The 14172-nt window shown below is 46.4% G+C and overlaps 1 pseudogene; it reads right to left on the bottom strand.

Moving 5' to 3' along the window:
• Positions 1-11446: 11446 nt before the first annotated feature.
• LOC119921461 lies at positions 11447-13726 on the bottom strand (annotated as a pseudogene).
• Positions 13727-14172: the final 446 nt, after the last annotated feature.

Below are 14172 nucleotides of genomic sequence, written 5' to 3'. Positions count from 1 at the left end.
TGCAAACTCGCTCCAAATCAGGCACCTTTAATCCTATTCCCTCCCGGGAGATTTTACCTCACAACCAATGGTGAGAACACTGAGAGGCCCAACTTTCCTGTCACTGAAGACGACACTACCATCCTTCCCGTCTCACAAGCCCGCAACCTTGATGCCATCCTTTATTCCTCTCTCTCATTCACCCCACACATCCAATCCGTCACCAAAACCTGCCAGACTCACCTCCACAATATTGCCAGGATCCGCCCTTTGCTCTCTTACCAAACTGCTACATTGCTGGTTCAATCTCTCATCCTATCCCGACTGGATTACTGCATCAGCCTCCTTTCTGATCTCCCATCCTCCTGTCTCTCCCCGCTTCAGTCTATGCTTCGCTCTGCTGCCCGGATTATCTTTGCACAGAAATGCTCTGGGCATGTCACTACCCTTCTCAAAAATCTCCAGGGGTTGCCTGTCAACCTATGAATCAAGCAAAAACTCCTCACTCTCAGCTTCAAGGCTCTCCATCACCTCGCCCCCGCCACCTCACCTCCCTTCTCTCCTTCTACTGCCCAGCCTGCAAACTCCACTCCTCTGTCGCTAACCTCCTCACTGTGCCTCGTTCTCACCTGTCCCGCCATCGACCCTTGGTCCACATCCTACCTCTGGCCTGGAAGACCCTCTCTCCACACATCCGGCAAACTAGCTCTCTACCTCCCCTCCAAGCCCTACTGAGATCTGGGAGGCCTTCCCAGACTGAGGCTCCCTTTTTCCTCTCCTCCTCCTCCCCTCCCCCTCGCCCCTCTCCCTCTGCCCTACTCCCTTCCCTTCCCCACAGCACACACACACACACACACACACACACACATATATATATATATATGTATATATTTATTACTCTATTTTATTTGTACATATTTATTACTCTATTCTTTTTATTAACGATTGAGAGCTCACCTCCTACAAGAGGCCGTCCCAGACCGAGCCCCCCTTTTCCTCTCCTCCTCCTCACCACCCCCGGACCTACCTCCTTCCCCTCCCCACAGCACCTGTATATATGATTTTACAGAATTTTTACTCTATTTATTTTACTGGTACATATGTACTATTCTATTTATTTTGTTAATGATGTGCATTTAGCTTTAATTCTGTTTGTTCTGACGACTTTGACACCTGTCCACATGTTTTGTTTTGTTGTCTGTCTCCCACTTCTAGACTGTGAGCCTGCTGTTGGGTAGGGACAGTCTCTATATGTTGCCAATTTGTACTTCCCAAGCGCTTAGTACAGTGCTCTGTACACAGTAAGCACTCAATAAATATGATTGAATGAATGAATGAATATAGCTACAATTCTATTTATTCTGATTGTATTGACACCTGTCTACTTGTTTTGTTTTGTTGTTTGTTTCCCCCTTCTAGACTGTGAGCCCCTTGTTGGGTAGGGACCGTCTCTATATGTTGCCGATTTGTACTTCCTAAGTAGAGTGCTCTGCACAGAGTAAACACTCAATAAATACAATTGAATGAATGAGGGGTCACGAAATTTAGCTGGGCGTCTGATAGGGGCAGTAAAGCGGGTTGGCAGCGCTCCGGAGGCATGTGCCCCCTTTCCCCCTTACCCCCATTTCCTCCAATAGGGCCAGTTTGGGGAAGCCATCCCCGACCCGTTCCCCTACCGCGGAGCTCCTGTTGCACTTCTACGGGGAATGACTGCAAAGTCACTAGTTTCCCCCTGGGAGAAAGGAGACAGCGGCTCAGCGAGCCTACTGCCAGTCCTCTCTCGCGCGAGTGAGTGAAACAAGCAATCAGTCAATCATACTTATTGAGCGTTTGAGAGAGTACAAAATACCAATTAGCAGACTCCTTCTCTGCCCAGAACGAGTTTACAGCCTAGAAGGGTGGATACTCTTTAAGATGAATAAGTAGGTAATTCATAGTATTTAATTTTAAGATATGTACATACAAGCTGTGGGTTTATGGGAGGGCCGAATATCAAATGGAGGAGGACCGAACAAAAGAGGCCCGGGGCCGATGCAAGTCTGGCTACTCGTGTGAGGAAATCACGGCCGGGGGCACTGCAGCGGGAGCAACAATAATAATAATGGTAGTATTCATTAAGTGCTTACTCTGTTCCAGGAACTGTACTAAGCGCTGGGGTGGATGCAAGCAAATCGGGATGGACACAGCCCCTGTTCCACATGGGGCTCACAGTCTCACTCAATCTGACCGGCAAATCGGAAGTGTGTAGAGGGGTTAAACCATTGGACTGGTGGGTAGAGCCGAGAATAATCAGGGAGAGTGTTTTCACTTGGGCAACCCCAAAATTTCGGTGGGCGTCTGGAGGAGTGGGAGGGACTGGACCGGGGGAGCAGTGCGGGTGCACTCTAGTAGCTGCACCCTGCAACCCGCCTCTCCTCCACCCCCGGCCCCCGACTCCGGCGATGCCCAGGCCGACTAGGGTACATCACCTACCATCCTAAATCACGGTCCCAGGAGAGCTGTAGCTCCCTCCCCAAACCTACAGTCCCAAGAGAGCCATGGATTCCCCCGAACCCCTTCAGTCCCTGGAGAGCTACACCTCCCTCCCTTCCTAATGTCCCAGGAGAGATGTGGCTCCTGCTCTTCAAAACAATCCCAGAAGTGTGCTGTGGCTGCCCCTTCAGCTACAGTCCTCGGAAAGCTGTGGCTCCATCCCCCACTAGAGCCCCAGGAAATATTTGGGTCCCACCCCTCGTGAAATTCCAGGAGAGCTGGACTCTTCCCTCCTCCCCCACTCCACCTACAGTCCCGGGAGAGCTACGGTTCCCTCCCTTCTTACAGTCCCAGGACAGCTGTGGCTCCATACTCCACTAGAATCGCAGGAAATATGTGGGTCGTACCCCTCCTATAGTCCCAGCAGAGATGCAACTCCCTCCTCAACTACAATCCCAGCAGAGCTGGGGCTCCCTCGCACCACCTAAAGGACTAAGAATGCTGTGGCTCTATCCCTTACTACAGCCCAGGAGTGCTGCAAATCTTTCTCTCCCTCGCCCCCAACACACACACACACACACACACACACACACACACACACACACACACACACACACACACACACACACATATTCTGGGGAGAGCTGTGCGTCCCTATATTCCTACAGTTCTAGGAGACCTTTAGACTGTAAGATCATCGCTAGACTGTATGCTCCTCTCTAGGCTGAAAGTTCCTTGTGGGTAGAGAATGAATCTTTTATATTGTACTCTCCCACGTGCTTAAGACAATGCTCTGTACACATTAAGCTCTCAATAAATGTGATTGACTGACTGACTGAACGACCTGCGGCTCCCTCTTTACCCACAGTCCCAGGACAGATGCTTCTATTCCTCTCATAGAACCCAGGAGAGATAAGGCTCTCTCCACACCTGCAGTCTCAGAAGTGCTCCATTTCCCTTCCCTCCTACAATCCCAAGAGAAATAAATCTCATATAGTCCCAGTTTGGCTGTAGCTCACTCTGCACATACAGTCCGAGGAGAAATGTTACTCCCTGCCCTCCTACAATCCCAGGATAACAGCATCTCTTTCCAACTACAGTCTCTGGATAGCTGCCCAGATCTCCCCTCCTATATCCCAGGAGAGCTGCAGCTATCTCACCTCCTGCACAGAACTTCACCTATTTCTTAAGCGCTTAGTACAGTGCTTTGCACACAGTAAGTTCTCAAAAAATACGATTGAAGGAATGAATGAATGAATACCTCCCCTTATACTGTCCCCAAAGAGTTACAACTTTCTCCCCTTCTACAATCCCAGGAGTAATGTGGCTCTCTGCCTTTTTACAGTCGCAGAGGAGTTGATGTTTCTTCTATCAGCTAGTCCCAGGAGTGTTGCATTTTACTCCACTCCTAAAGTGCCAGAAGTGTTGGGGCTCCCATCCCTACTACATTTCCAGGACAACTGCATCACAGGAAATCAGAAATATCAAATATCAAAATATCACAGGAGAGCTTTAGCTCCCTCCCTGTTTATAGCCCCAGTAGAGCTTTGGCTCCCTCTATTTCTACAGTCCTAGGAGAATTATCACTCTCTTCCCTTCAATACTCCCAGAGCAGCTGCAGCTCGCTCCCCGCTACTACAGTCTTGAGAGATCTACTGCTCATTCCCTGCCATACAGTCCTAGGACAGCAGCTGTCCCTCCGTTCCTACAGTCCTGGGAGTCTTACAGTGCCCAGCTCTCCTACAGTCCCAGGAGAGAATGGGCCCCACCTTTCTTACAGTTTCAGGAAAGATGTGGTTCTCTCACCACCTAGGCCCTGGAGAGCTGTGTCTCCCTCTGTTGCATTATCCTTGACCCTTTTCTATCATTCAACCCACATGTTTAGTCTTTTGCTAAATACTGTCAGTCCCACCTTCAAATCACCAAAATCTTCCCTTCCTCTTCATCCAAACTGCTACCACGTTAAACCAAGCATTCAGCCTACCGTATCTTGATTACTGTATCAGCCTCTTTACTGCTCCCATGCCACATTTTTCTCCCCACTCCAGTACATTCTCCCCACTATGCTGCCCAGATCATTTTTCTACAAAAACGTTTAGGCCACACTTACCCACTCCTCAAAAACCTTCAGTAGTTGCCCATCCACCTCACTATTCTCAAACGAAATTATCCTTACTATTGTGTTTGAGGCACTGAATCACCTTCCCCTCTCCTACCTCACCTCACTATTCTCAGCCCGCACAATTTGCTCCTCTGATGTTAACCTTCTCACTGTCTATCTCACCACCTATCTCTCACCTACATCCTAATTTTGCCCTGAAATGCCCTCTGCGGTTATGTCTGACAGACAATTATCCTCCCCAATTTCAAAGCCTTATTGAAGACACATCTCCAAGAGGCCTTCTCTTACTAAGCCCTCCTTTCCTCTTCTCCCACTCCCTTCTGCGTCATCCTGACTTGCTCCTTTTATTCATCCTCATTCCCAGCAACAGCAGTTATGTACATATCTATAATTTCATCAATTTAAATGCGTGTCTGCTTTTCCCTCTAGAGTGTAAGCTCGTTGAAGACAGGGAATGTGTCTGTTACATTGCTATATCATACTTTCCCAGACTCTTAGTGCCATGCTCTGCTCACTCAATAAATACAATTAACTGAATACCCTCCTATGATCCCAGGAGAACTGTGGGATCTCTTCTCCAAGAGCCCCAGGAAAGCTGTACCGCTCTCCCCCCCAAACGTTCCAAGAGAGCTGTGCCTACACCCCTTTGTACTATCCCAGGAAAGCTGTCTCCCTTCACTTCTACACTCCCAGGACAGTGGGGTTCCTTCTCTTCCTACAGTCTCAGAAGGGTTGTGACTCACTTCCCTTCTACAGTCCTGGGTGTCCTTTGGTTCCTGTCATGCTACAGTTCTTGAAAAGTTGCAGTTCCCATACCCACAACAGTCTGGGGAGAGCTGTGCCTCCCTTCTCTCTTACAGTTCCTGGGGAGCTGCAGTTCCCTCTCCTCTTACAGTTCCAAGAGAGCTGTGACTCCCTCTTCTACCCTACTGTTCCAGGAGAGGTGCAGCTCTCTCCTCTGCTAAATTCTCTTGAGAATTGCAACTCCTTCACCACCTACAGTTCCAGAAGTACCGTGGCTCCCTTCCTTCACACAGTCCCAGGAGAATTGTGGCTCCCTCTCCTCATAAAGTCTCAGGCAAGTTATTGCTCCTTCAACTACAGTTCCAGGAGAAGTGGTCTCTCTCCCCACTTTCAGTCCCTGGAGAGCTGCGGCTCTCTTCCCAGCTACATTCCCAGGAGAGCTACTCCTATGTCCCTTCTTGCAACTGTGCAGAACTGCAGTTCACTCTCCCCCCCTTCACAGTTCCAAGAGAAAGGCAGCTCTCTCCTCCATTACAATACAGAGAGAGCTGCTGCTCCCACCACCTCCAAAAGTCCCAGAGGAGCTGCACCTCCCTCCCAATTTGGAGTCCAAGGAGGACTATAGCTCCTTTCCCTTTTACAGTCACAGGAAACCTCGTGGCCCCTGCCCTCCTACAGTACACGAAATCCCCGAGCTGGGAAAGCTATCTGGGGGGGAGAAGAATGTGTGGGTGGGCTCTTCCAGCCTTGAAAATGTTATTCACCTTGCAACTCTTCCAAGGCAAGAAACTGTTGTTTGCCTCTAAATGTAACCCTAATCCTAACTCTAAACCTGACACTAACCCTAACCCAAACCCTATCCCTAACCCTACCTCTAACCCTAATCCTAATCCTAAACCTTAACCTTAAACCTAAATCTCATCCTCAGTCAACCCTAACCCTAAACCTATACTTAACCCCTTCTCTCACCCACACCCGAAATACCTGAAGCTATGGAAGCATATTTTAGGGGCTGTGTGAATGGACTCTTTCAGCCCCCAAAATGTCCTTCACCCTGAAACTCTCCCAACAACAAACCGCACTAATTGCAAACCTATCTTTAACCCTAACACTTACTCTAAAACTAATCCTAATGCTAAACCTGACCCTTATCCTAACCCAAATGCTAATCTTAAACCTAACACTAAACGTAATCCTAACCCTAATCCTAACACTAACCATATCCCTAATCCTAATCCTAACCCTAGCCTTTGACCTAAATCTTAAATCTACAACTAATCTTAACCCTAATCCTAAACCTATATTTAGCGGTAGTCAATCAACCTAACCCTAGCCCTAAAACTAAACACAATCATAACCTTAACCATAGACAAAAGCCTAGGCCTAAACCTAACCCAAATCCTAGGCTTAGCCCTGGCCTTAAGGCTACCACTAACCCTAAGCCTAACCTTAACCATAACCCTAAATCTAAGCTTAACCTTAACCCTACCCCAAATGTAGCCCTAATACTAACCCTACTCATAACCTTAAACCTAAATTTAACCCTATCTCTAACCCTAATCCTAGCACTAGCCATAGGCCTAACCCTAACCCTAACTGTAACACTAATTCTATGCCTAGACCTCAGCCTACCATCAACCTGAAGCCTAATCCTAACCCTAACTCTTACCCTAATCCTAAATTGAAACCTAAGCCTAGCCATAGAACTAGGTTTAAGTCTACCACTAAACCTAAATCTAATCTGAACCCTAAACCTAGCCCTAGGTCTAGCCCTATATTTAAGCTTAACTTTAGCCATAGGCCTAACCTAAAGCCTACCACTAACCCAAAGGCTAACCTTAACCCTACTTCCAAACCTAGACCAAAGACTAAGCCAAAACAGAATCCTAAAACTAACCCCATGCCTTATCCTAACCATAGCCTTACTGCTAACCTTATCCATAACTCCAAACCTCACTTAAACCTAATCCTCAATTTAACACTATCTCTAAACTTAATCCTAACCCTAGTCCTAGGCCTAGTCCTAACCATTACACTAAGAGTGCCCTAGTCCTACCTTTAAGAGTAAAACCAACACTAACCCTAAACCTTACCCTAATCCAACCCTAACCCTAACACCAAACCTAACACTAACACTAACCTGAAACAACTCTACCCTAACAAAGCCCTAGCCTTAGTGCTAGCCCTGAAACTAACACTAACCCTAACCATTAACCTAGACTTAGAAGGAACCCTCTTCCTAATCCTAACCCTAGCCCTAACCCTAACAATAACCTCAACACTAACCTAGCCTTTTCCCTGACCATAATTCTATCCCTAAAACAGCACCTGGGCCTAACCTTAGCCCTAACCATAAATCTAACAATAAACCTCATCATAAACCTGTCACCCATCGTCCGCAGACAGGTTCATTCAGTAATTGGTGTGGAGAGAGAAAGAGAGAGAGGCCGGGGACGGAAAGCCTGAGTTTTATATAAAATTTATTCCGTGAGGTGAATTGAATTATTTAATTGTTTAGGTGCAATGGATTGAACTTCCCTTTTGGGAGGAATGTAATCAATTGGTAATATTGGAGCATGTTCTGGGCATGTTACTCCCCTTTTCAAAAATCTCCTGTGGCCTCCTGTCACCCTACGCATCAAGCAAAAACTCCTCACTCTCGGCTTTAAAGGTTCTCCATCACCTCGCCCCTTCCTACCTCACCTCCATTTTCTCCTTCTACAGACAAGCCTGCACCCTCCACTCCTTTCCTGCTAACCTCCTCATTGTACCTCGTTCTTGCCTGTCCCGCCGTCGACCCCGGGCCCACGTCCTCCCCCTGGCCTGGAAGACCCTCCCTCCACAAATCCGCCAAGCTAGCTCTCTTCCTCCCTTCAAAGACTTACTGAGAGCTCACCTCCTCCAAGAGGTCTTGCCAGACTAAGCCCCCTTTTTCCTCTCCTCCTTCCCAGATCCCCTGCCCTACCTCCTTCCTCTCCCCACAGCACCTGTATAGAAGTTTGTACAGATTTATTACTCTTTTTATTTTACTTGTACATATTTACTATTCTATTTATTTTGTTTATTATGTGCATTTAGCTTTAATTCTATTTGTTCTGACAACTTGACTTCTGTCTACATGTTTTATTTTGTTGTCTGTCTCCCCCTTCTAGACTGTGAGCCCGTTGTTGTGTAGGGACCGTCCGTATATGTTGCCAACTTGTACTTCCTAAGCGCTTAGTACAGTGCTATTCACACAGTAAGCACTCAATAAACACGACTGAATGAATGAATGAATGAACTGCGACTGTTATCTTCCTGATGCTCCCCTTTGGATTGATCATTGTATCCTACATCAACGTCCTCGTCACTATCCTGAAAATATCCTCCACTGAGGGACGTCACAGAGCCTCCTCCACGTGCTCGCCCCACCTCATTGTGGTCTAGCTGCTCTTTGGGGCTGTGGGTTCGACCTATTTCTGAGTCAAATCCTCCTACTCACTTGAGACCAAGAAGCTGCTTTCTCTCTCCTAGACAGTCTTCATTCCCATGCTAAATCCCCTGATATACAGTCTGAGGGATGAAGAGGTGAAAGGTGTCCTGAAGAGAATTCTAGGTAAAAAGATTTCTTCCAAGGATGTGACAGGCTTTGATTTGTGAAGGCGATTTTTCAATTGAGGTAGAAAGTCAATGACTTTGCTTATGCACCGTCACCTGGCACAGTCCCAACTTTATTATTTCCTGAGGACTCACAGTGTGCACAGGATATTGTGTGCATATGGAAAGTCCATGGAGGAGTGTCAGAGACCCCTTCCTTGTTTCCAGAGTTAAAATGGACAACACTAGAACAAATCCAGAGGGTAAAAGACTTGCAAGAGATGACACGCTAAGCGCTCGACATATAAAATTAGATATTTTCTTAAACAAGTAATGCTATTTATTGAGGACATATTGTTTGCAGAGCATGAGGCCAAAGTTGTATAGCATTATATATTTATTGATATGTACTAATGTCTATTATTTCATTTTAAAATTTTGAATAGAAAATCAGAAAAGAATGCTTTAGAAGTTCCCGGGAGTTGAAGGTTGGGTTGATTTATTTCATATATATATTAATCTGACAAATTCCTATGCTTCTGATCCACTCCTTTTTCCAAGATTATTTCCTGCTATTTTAGGGAATACTCCCTCATTTGTATTTAAACAGATGCTGGCCATTGCTGAAAATCCAATTATCAGTCCTGAGTTTTGAAACAAAACCATAAGTGAAGTCACATCTAATAATTGTCTCTATCCAACAGAGCACAAAGAAAGTATCCTTCTGATTCCAAAAGAAAATAAAATCAAGCTCCTTGAATAGTAACATCTAGAGATCTATCATTTATTCAGTTCCTATTATCGGACTTTTTTTAATGGTATTCATTAAGTGAATATTTTGAGCTAGGCACTCTACCAAGCACTGGGGTAGCTACAAGCTTAATCAAGTTGTGCAGTCCATTTACCACATAGGGCTAGCAGTCTTAATCTCATTTTACAGATGAGGTAACAGAGACACAGAGAAGTAAAGTGACTTGCCCAAGGTCACACCGCAGACAAGTGGCAGAACTGGGATTAGAACCCAGGTCCTTCAGACCCCCAGGCCTGAGCAGCTTGTCCACTGCTACTCAATTCAGTTTATCAGATCTGGTTGTGCATATCATGCTTTTAGGAGGGGTTATCATTTGGTAAATTGAAATAGAATTAAAGGTAAGCTTGACCCTTTAGGAAGCGTTTCATGAAAGAAATTTAACAGGGGTTAAGGGAAAGTAACACATTTAATGACAGAGCCCGGGCAGATCATCAATTCTCATTATGGGGCTCACAGTCTGAAGAGGGAGAACAGGAGCTGAATCACCATTTTGCAGATGCACAGATAAATTAAGTGACTTGCTCACGGTCACAGCAGCTAAATGTGCAGAGCTCAGATTACAACCCAGGTTCTCTGACTCCCAGACCCATGCTCTTTGAACCGGGCCATGGTCCTACCTATAATGAAAAGGTTTTCTTGGTTTGGGTGCTTGACTTAGGAATTCAGTTGGTTCATTCATTCATTCATTCAAGTGTATTTATTGAGCTCTTACTGTGTGCAGAGCATTGTACTATACGCTTGGGAAGTACAAGTCAGCAACAATATAGAGACAGGTCCTACCCAACAACGTGCTTACAGTCTAGAAGGGGGAGCCATACAACAAAACAAAACATGTAGACAGGTGTCCAAACCGTCAGAACAAATAGAATTATAGCTATATGCACTACATTAATAACATGAATAGAATAGTAAATATGTACAAGTAAAATGAATAGAGTAGTAAATCTGTACAAATATATAAAAGTGCTATGGGGAGGGGAAGTAGCTGGGTGGGGGGATGGGGAAGAGGAGAGAAAAAGGGGGCTCAGTCTGAGAAGTCCTTCTGGAGGAGATGAGCTCTCGGTAGGGCTTTGAAGGGAAGACGAGAGCTAGCTTGGCGCATCTGTGGAGGGAAGGCATACCAGGCCAGGGGAAGGACGTGGGCTGAGGGTCGAAGGTGGGACAGGGGAGAACGAGGCACAGTGAGGAGGTTAGCGGCAGAGGAGTGGAGGGTGTGGGCTGGGCTGTAGAAGGGGAGAAGGGAGGTGAAGTAGGAGGGGGCGACGTGATGGAGTGACATGCCCAGAGCGTTTCTGTACAAAGGTAATCTGGGCAGCAGAGTGAAGTATAAACTGAAGTGGGGAGAGACAGGAGGATGGGAGATTAGAGAGGAGGCTGATGCAGTAATCCAGTCGGGATAGGATGAGAGATTGAACCAGCAAGGTAGCGGTTTGGATGGAGAGGAAATGGCGGATCTTGGCGATGTTGTGGAGGTGAGGCTAGCAGTTTTTGGTGATGGATTGGATGTGTCGGGTGAACGAGAGAGCGGAGTCGAGGATGACAGCAAGGTTTCAGGTTTGTGAGACGTAAAGGATGGCAGTGCTGATAACAGTGATGGGAAAATCAGGGAGGGGACAGGGATTGGGAGGGAAGATAAGGGTAAATCTTGGGTTTATGGAGTTTTAGATTGCGAGAACCAAGAGAGGACGGAGTTTGTGAAGCCAAGGTTGGATAGCGTGTTGAGGAGAAAGGGGTGATCCAATTCACTTCCTTAGAGCATGTTTCACATCTTTGTTCCTCAGGCTGTATATCATGGGGTTCATCATGGGGATTATAACGGTGTACAATACAGGGGCCACTTTGTGTCTACGGTCTTGCCTGTATGGGGTCGGCAGTAGATAAAGAGACTGGTCCTATAGAAGACGGTGATGGCTGTGAAGTGAGAGGCACAGGTGTGAAGGCTCGACGCCTGCCCATATCTGAAGGGATTCTCAGGATGGTGATGAGGATGAACCTATAAGAGATAAGAATGATCAAAATGGTACTGATATCATTAAAGCCGGCCACCGTGAGCAGTAACAGCTTGTTCAGGCTTACCTCAGAGCAGGACAATGATAGGAGGGGGTAGGTCACAGAAAATGTGGTTCACATTTTTAGAATGGAAGGAAGATACTTTAAGGGCTAAGCATGTGTGAATCGTGGAACACACCATGCCACAAAAGTATGACCCAGTCACCTGCTGTTTACAGCTCCGTCCCTGCTCTCTCTCCCTCCCTCCAGGTTAGTGTATCCTCCTGCCTTCAGGACATCTCCATCTGGATGTCTGCCTGGCATCCAAATCTCAGTATGTCCAAGACTGAGCTCTTTACCTTCCCTCCCAAACCCTGTCCTGTCAATGACTTTCCCATCACTTTAGATGGCACTACTATCCGTCCTGTCTCAAAAGCCCGCAACCACATTCACCCCACACAGCCAATCCGTCACCAAAACCTGTCAGTCTCACCTCCACAACATCGCCAATATCCGCCCGTTCCTCTCTATCCAAACGGCTACCTTGCTGGTTCAATCTCTCATCCTATTCTGACTGGATTACTGCATCATCCTCCTCTCTGATCTTCCATCCTCCTGTCTCCTCCCCACTTTAGTCTACACTTCATTCTGCTGCCCGGATTATCTCTGGACAGAAACTCTCTGATCATGTCACTCCCCTCCTCAAAAATCTCCAAGAGCTGCCTGTAAACCTACGAATCAAGCAAAAACCTCTCACTCTCGGCTTCAAGGCTCTCCATCACCTCTCCCCGTCTTACGTCACGTCCCTTCTCTCCTTCTACAGCATAGCCCGCACCCTGCACTTCTCTGCCACTAACCTCCACACTGTGCCTCGTTCTCGCCTGTCCTGCCGTCGACCCCCGGCCCACGTCCTTCCCTTGGCCTGGAATGCCCTCCCTCCACACATCCGCCAAGCTAGCTCTCTTCCTCTCTTCAAAGACCTACTGTGAGCTCACTTCCTCCAGGAGGCCTTCCTGGACGGAGCCCCCTTTTTCCTCTCCTCCTTCCCATTCCCCCCAACCCTACCTCCTTCCCCTCCCCACAGCATTTGAATATATTTGTACAAATTTATTACTCTATTTATTTTACTTGTACATATTTACTACTCTATTTTGTTAATGATGTGCATATAGCTATAATTCTATTTATTCTGACGGTTTTGATACCTGTCTACATGTTTTGTTTTGTTGTCTGTCTCCCCCTTCTAGACTGTGAGCCAGTTGTTGGGTAGCCACCGTCTGTATATGTTGCTGACTTGTACTTCCCAAGCGCTTAGTACAGTGCTCTGCCCACAGTAAGCATTCAATGAATATGATTGAATGAATGAATGGATACAGTTTTGCGGACATGGTGACCATATATCGCAATGGGTAACACGGCCACAAAGCGAATGTAAGCCGTCAACAATAGTAATGATAATAATAATAACATTTGTTAAGTGTTTACTATGTGCAAAGCACTTTTCTAAGCACTGGGGGGATAAAAGGTGATCAGGTTGTCCCACGTGGGGCTCACAGTCTTAATCCTCATTTTACAGATGAGGTAACTGAGGCACAGATAAATTAAATGACTTGCCCAAAATCACAGAGCTGACAACTGGTGGAGCCGGAATTTGAACCCATGACCTCTGACCCCAAAGCCAGGGCTCTTTCCACTGAACCACGGTGCCAGCAAGATGACCTTAGTGACCACACAAGTACAGAACAAGTAAAACTGTACCAAACATCCTGGGTAGGAAATGACATGGTCCTGTGTTAAGATGTTGGTCAACATCTTGGGCACGATAGTGCTGGATTAGCAGAGATCCACAAATGACAGATGACTTAGGAAAAAGTACATGGGTGTATGACTTGGAAGCTGATCTTGATCAAAAGCATTATACCCAGATTACACACCGCTGTGATACTGTACAAGAGGAAGAGCAGCAGTTCAGAGTGATCCGAGAATCCTAAAAGAGTGAATTCAGTCACCATAGTGCAATTTTCTTTCTCCATTTCCCTGGTGCACTTGAAAGTGGGTAAACCAAGTCGTTGATTCATTCTTCAGGGATGGATGTTCCAAGAATTTCTTCTTATTCTTTCCTAGGAGGAGAACATGAAAATCATATTTGACATATTGCCCTTGAGGCATAGAATAATAATGATGGTATTTGTTAAGCACTACTATGTACCAGGTACTTTATAAACAGTGAGGTGGATACAAGGAAATCGAGTTGGACAGAGACCCGTCCCATGTGAGGCTCAAAGTCTCAATCCCCATTTTCTAGATAAGGAAATTAGGCACAGAAAATGAAGTGATGTGCCCAAGATCACGTAGCAGACAAGTGGCTGAGCCGAAATTAGAACCCATGACCTTCTGACTCCCAGGCCTCTGCTCTATCCACTACTCCATGCTGCTTCTTATCATCAAAATACGATTATCAAAGGTTTTGATGCCCTGA

The sequence above is a fragment of the Tachyglossus aculeatus genome (assembly GCF_015852505.1).
Source record: "Tachyglossus aculeatus isolate mTacAcu1 chromosome 12 unlocalized genomic scaffold, mTacAcu1.pri SUPER_6_unloc_2, whole genome shotgun sequence".
Classification (NCBI taxonomy): Eukaryota; Metazoa; Chordata; class Mammalia; order Monotremata; family Tachyglossidae; genus Tachyglossus; species Tachyglossus aculeatus.
The sequence above is the reverse complement of the archived record's forward strand: the minus strand, read 5'-3'. Positions and strand labels throughout refer to the sequence as shown.